This window comes from Gorilla gorilla, chromosome 8 (assembly GCF_029281585.2).
Source record: "Gorilla gorilla gorilla isolate KB3781 chromosome 8, NHGRI_mGorGor1-v2.1_pri, whole genome shotgun sequence".
NCBI lineage: Eukaryota > Metazoa > Chordata > Mammalia > Primates > Hominidae > Gorilla > Gorilla gorilla.
The window spans coordinates 14,906,794-14,912,329 of record NC_073232.2 but is presented as its reverse complement, the minus strand read 5'-3'; positions in this window follow the sequence as shown (position 1 = coordinate 14,912,329).

Genomic DNA, 5,536 nt, shown 5'->3' with positions numbered 1-5,536 from the left:
TGCATTAAGAGACTCACTAAGGAGAAATGTTCCACATAAAGGAGGAGAAAGAGTAGGAAGGCAGAGTCCAAGGTGACTGAGTTCAGGTGTTCTTTCCAGAAGGAGAAAAAGCCTTGCCTAAAGCTGGCTCCGGTCACAGTTTTGGGGAATTTCCCACAATTCCATGTGAGGAGAAGCAGCATTATCTAATCCACACAGTGGCAAGTCCGGGCTCAGCTCCCCAGTGGTATACACATCGTCTCTTCCCTTCTTCTTCTCTTACTTTCTTTGCTGTTTTTGACATTTATTTCTAAAATCATGGGCCTAACCCCACCTCCTCATTTTATAGATGAGAAATTGAGGACTGGAGAAATTGTTCTGCCCGCAGCCATGAAGCTTGGTTAATGCCAGAGCTGGATCAGAGCCCGAGCTGGGACACTGGGTGCAGTGACTCACACCTGTGATCCCAGCACTTCAGGAGGCCGAGGCAGTAGGATTGATCGAGCCCAGGAGTTCAAGAACACCCTGGGCAACATAGTGAGACCCCATCTCTATAAAAATTTTTTTTTTCTTGAAGCAGTCTTGCTCTGTCGCCCAGGCTGGAGTGCGAGGGCAAGATCTCAGCTCACTGCAGCCTCTGCCTTCCAGGTTCAAGCAATTCTCCTACCTCAGTCTCCCAAGTAGCTGGAACTACAGGCATGTGCCGCCACACCCTGCTAATATTTATATTTTCTTAGTAGAGATAGGGTTTTGCTATGTTGGCCAGACTGGTCTCAAACTCCTAATCTTAAGTGACTCACTCACCTCAGCCTCCTAAAGTACTGGGATTACAGGCGTGAGCCACGGCGCCCAGCCAAAATTTTTTTAAAAAACAAAAGTAATAAGGAGTGTAGGTGGGGTGGGAGGGGAGCAGTCCTGGCTGAAAACCAGCCACCAACTGCCCCTTGTACAGCCAGGGGGAAGAGGGAGCCACTGTGGGCATTTGGGAGATGGGGCATGGGCATAGTGCCCAATCCACATGCCATCAGACATTCTCAAAGTGCCATTTTTCACTGACTTCTTTTTTTGTGGGGGAGGGGACAGAGTCTCACTGTGTCACCCAGGCTGGAGTGCAGTGATGCAATCTTGGCTCACTGCAACCTCCGCCTCAAGCAATTCTCATGCCTCAGCCTCTGGAGTAGCTGGGACTACAGGCGCACACCACAAAGCCTGGCTAATTTTTGTATTTTTTTTTTTTTTTTGAGACGGAGTCTTGCTCTGTCAGCCAGGCTGGAGTGCAGTGGCACAATCTCGGCTCACTGCAAGCTCCGCCTCCTGGGTCCATGCCATTCTCCTGCCTCAGCCTTCCCGAGTAGCTGGGACTACAGGTGCCCGCCACCATGCCCGCCTAATTTTTTGTATTTTTAGTAGAGCCGGGGTTTTGCCATGATGGCCAGGATGGTCTCTCGAACTTGTGAGCCCAAGCAGTCTGCCTGCCTCGGCCTCCCAAAGTGCTGGGATTACAGGCATGAGCCACCACACCTGACCATTTTTTTCACCGATATCTCCCTGCCCTCAGCTTAGATGCCTTCATCAAAATCAGAGGAGGCTTCTCCACATGGCTGCTTGGGCTTCCTCACAGCACGGTGGGCTCAGGCTAGTCACACTGGCTGAAAGAACATAGAAACTGCCAGGCCCCTGACAGGCTGGTCCAGACACTGGCACGCATCACTTTTGTGGCATTCTATCCGTCGAAGCGAGTCACAAGGCTGGCCCAGGTTCAAGCGGCCAGAAATGATGAAAGGGAAGGAAGGAATCAACACAGGTCCTTTGGCACCCATCCACTGTACCTTTCAGGGCCATCAGGAAGTGCAATTGCCTTTCAGTCCTCAGCACTCAGTAAATGCCAGCAAATATTTGGGTGAATGAATGGGCAGAATGACCGGGAGGTCAGCATCTGCCAGGTGCTGGGAAGAGTCCGTCCTTTTTTATTTTGATGTTGAAATGGAAAGAGTACACAGAACTCTGAAGGGTGATGGGAGCACCGTATTCTAAATCTCAGCATCACACAATATACCCGTGTAACAACCTGTACATGTTCTCCTGAGTCCAAAATAAAAAAAGAAAGTTCTATAACTGCGAGGCCTTCAGTCCCCACGTCTTCAGCTGCCACAAGTCTAAATGATTCACATCTCCTCCTCTTCTCTCATTCCCTGCCCTACACATTTGCCTTGAAGAAAAAGGATTGCTCTTCACCTTTTATATTTTGCCTTGATTTTCCCTGATCAAGAAATAAGACTTTTTTTTTTTTGAGACAGAGTCTTGCTCTGCTGTCCAGGCTGGAGTGCAATGGTGCAATCTCAGCTCACTGCAACCTCCACCTCCTGGGTTCAAGTGATCCTCCTGCCTCAGCCTCCCAAGTAGCTGGGATTACAAGCGTACACCACCACACCTGGCTAATTTTTGTATTTTTGGCAGAGACAGTGTTTCACCATGTTGGCCAGGCTGGTCTCGAACTCCTGACCTCAGGTGATCCAACCGCCTCGGCCTCCAAAGTGCTGGGATTACAGGCTTGAGCCACCGTGCGTGGCCCAGAAATAAGACTCTTAACTCCCCCCACCACTTTTTTTAAACCATTTACGTTCTTTATTCCCTTGTATAGATGCAGATTTCCATTTTCTTCCTGCCTGTCTAACTTTTTAAAATATATCTTGTGGTGTGACTTTCCTCGTTTAAACCCTTCTTCAGACATTAGGAAGTGGGAGAGCAGGGATCAAAAGACACCCTGTTTCTCACTGCTCACCACCCTGTTCCCCAAGGACTTCTTCCTCTTGGCTGAGGCTGCCACCTCCTGGCTCGGAATTTCACAGCGCAGAGCGGACTCCCCGAGTACTGCGGGTTTGTCTCACCCCAGGGCTGTGCTCCTTGCAGGCAGGACCAGCCCGACCCAAATCACAGCCTCCCCCACCTCACATGGCCAGGCACTAATCAGAACTCAATGTGTGCATATTTTAGGTAATACTAGGCACTATATTACCGGGGGGTTTAACTGACACTTTACTTCCCTAAGTGACTGTAAATCCACCTGTTCTAGTGGTGCTGTTCTTAGCTATTCAGGATGAAACGCCTTCTCCTCTCCTGAAACCGTCCGTCCCTCATCCTGACTTGCAGTTCACAGAGAAAAGTGACATACCCGAGGCTCTCTGTCAATTACAAGGCTCCTCCTGGCGTGGGAGATGTCTATAGGGAAGACACCAGCGTTCGGGCTCCTCCTAATGACCCTGTCTCCAGCTGCGCTGCACGCACTGACAGGGAGCCGGAAAAGGTGGAGGAGACGCTGATCCCAGTGAATCCTCTCCATCGAAGGATTCAGGAAGAAGAAAACTCATCTCAGCGCCATTTTACATATATGTGCATTTATACTTCCTTGTCTGTTATATCTACACATTATATATGATTTGTATTTTGACATTGTACTTGTATAAACAAAATAAAATATATATTTTCAATATTTTAAAATGCATTAAAAGAATCACCAAGGATGGCCGGGCAGGGTGGCTCATGCCTGTAATCCCAGCACTTTGGGAGGCCGAGGCAGGTGGATCACCTGATGTCAGGAAATTGAGACCAGCCTGGCCAACATGGTGAAACCCCATCTCTACTAAAAACACAAAAATTAGCCTGGCGTGGTGGCGAGCGCCTGTAATCCCAGCTATTTGGGAGGCTGAGGCAGGAGAATCGCTTGAACCCTGGGGGTGGAGGTTGCAGTGAGCCGAGATCATACCCCTGCACTCCAGCCTGAGCGACGCAGAGACTCCAATTCAAAAAAAAAAAAAAAAAATCACCAAGGAGAAATGTTCCACACAAAGGAGGAGAAAGAATGGGAATGCAGAATTTCACTGGGGCTCCTCCATCCTGTTGGGGTGCCTCATCACCCACTGACACAGACGGGCTGACCTCCCCTCTCCCTGCTCCCCCCGCGCGTGGGCACCTGGCCTGGGCGTGGCCTCCGGGGCCTCTCAGCTAGACTACAAAGCTGTTGAATACAGAGAATGAAGAGCACAGAACTCACAGGGCAGTGGCCAGCAGTGGCCTCAGAAGCTCTGACCGGCTGCTGGGCCTCCTGTTCTGGGCTCTCCAGGCGTCTTTAGGTCCTAACCATATTCCAAACCTAAGCCTCCCATTTTCCGGGATTCTATGAGCCCCTCGTATCTTTCCAATACATTTTTTTTTTCTTTATAACATATTCTGTTTTCATTACTTGTCACTGAAAAGTTCCTAGCTGATACGAAATTCGGTACCAGGAGTGGGTATTGCAAATTATGGAGAAGAGGGGAGACAAGGAGTGTCTGCGGCTGGTTATCTGCCTTAGGGAGGAGAGAAAAGAGTGAATGTTCTGATGATATGCAGAGACAGGAATGGAGCGGCCCAGGGAATTCGGTAATTAGTTCGACAGGAGGTGCCTGGGATGTCATGCCTGCTGCAAGCCTGGCTCTCAGAGACTATGTTGCGTCCATCCTGAAATCGTATAGATACGAGAAATCTGAGCCCATAGTGGGTGGCTGCTTTTAATGTCACTGAAAAACTTAAAGAATAAGAAGTTCAAATCTCTAAAGTCTGAATTCAAGCCACAGGCTGAAACCTAAAGACTGCCTAGAACAACGCGGAATTTCATTCCTTACAGATGCAAGGCCAGGATATCCGAAAACCCATCTTAAGAGTCTGAGCCTTTGGCTGGGCGCGGTGGCTCACGCCTGTAATCCAAACACTTTGGGAGGCCGAGGCAGGTGGATCGCTTGAGTCCAGGAGTTCAAGACCAGCCCAAACGACATGGCGAAACCCCTGTCTCTACAAAAAATACAAAAATTAGCCAGTTGTGGTGGCATGTGCCTGTAGTCCCAGCTACTCAAGAGGCTGAGGTGGGAGAACTGCTTGAGCCCAGGAGGTAGCAGTGAGCCGAGATCATGCCACAGCACTCCAGCCTGGATGACAGAGGAGACACTGTCTCCAAAAAAAAAAAAAACAGTCTAATCTGTCAAGTTGTTGGAAGAACATTAGCTGAATCCATGGCCCCAGCAGGTTTCCCAGCTGAAGGGAGAGCACTGATTGGAGAAGGCTGAGGTTCCTGTACTGGATTAAAAATGTAGGGGGACATTTGGAGGACTCACAGGATCCCCCACCCTCCCTTGTCCTCAGAAGCAGCCCTCTGTTCTGCCTGACAATGCTGCAACATTGCCTCCTGCTTGAGGGGGCATCTTGCAAAAGGAAGTCTGTTCTGCTGACAATTTCCTCCCCCTGTCCCATTCTGCATGGGGAGAAAACTTTGCTGAGAATCCCAATCAGACCCTCAGGATCCCAGGAATCAGCCCGTTCCGTGGAAACAAGAGCTCCCCAAGGCTGGGCCGGGCCCTGCTGCAAGCACCTCCACCCCCACGTCCCACCTGCGGCCTCCTCACAGGCCAAGCCCGTAGCCAATGCCCAACGCCCCTGTCCTTCCTTCACAGTCTCCTACATCCAACTCACCTTCCAGAACCAGATCAAGTTTACCTTCTCCAGGAGCCTCTGTTGTTTCAGTTTT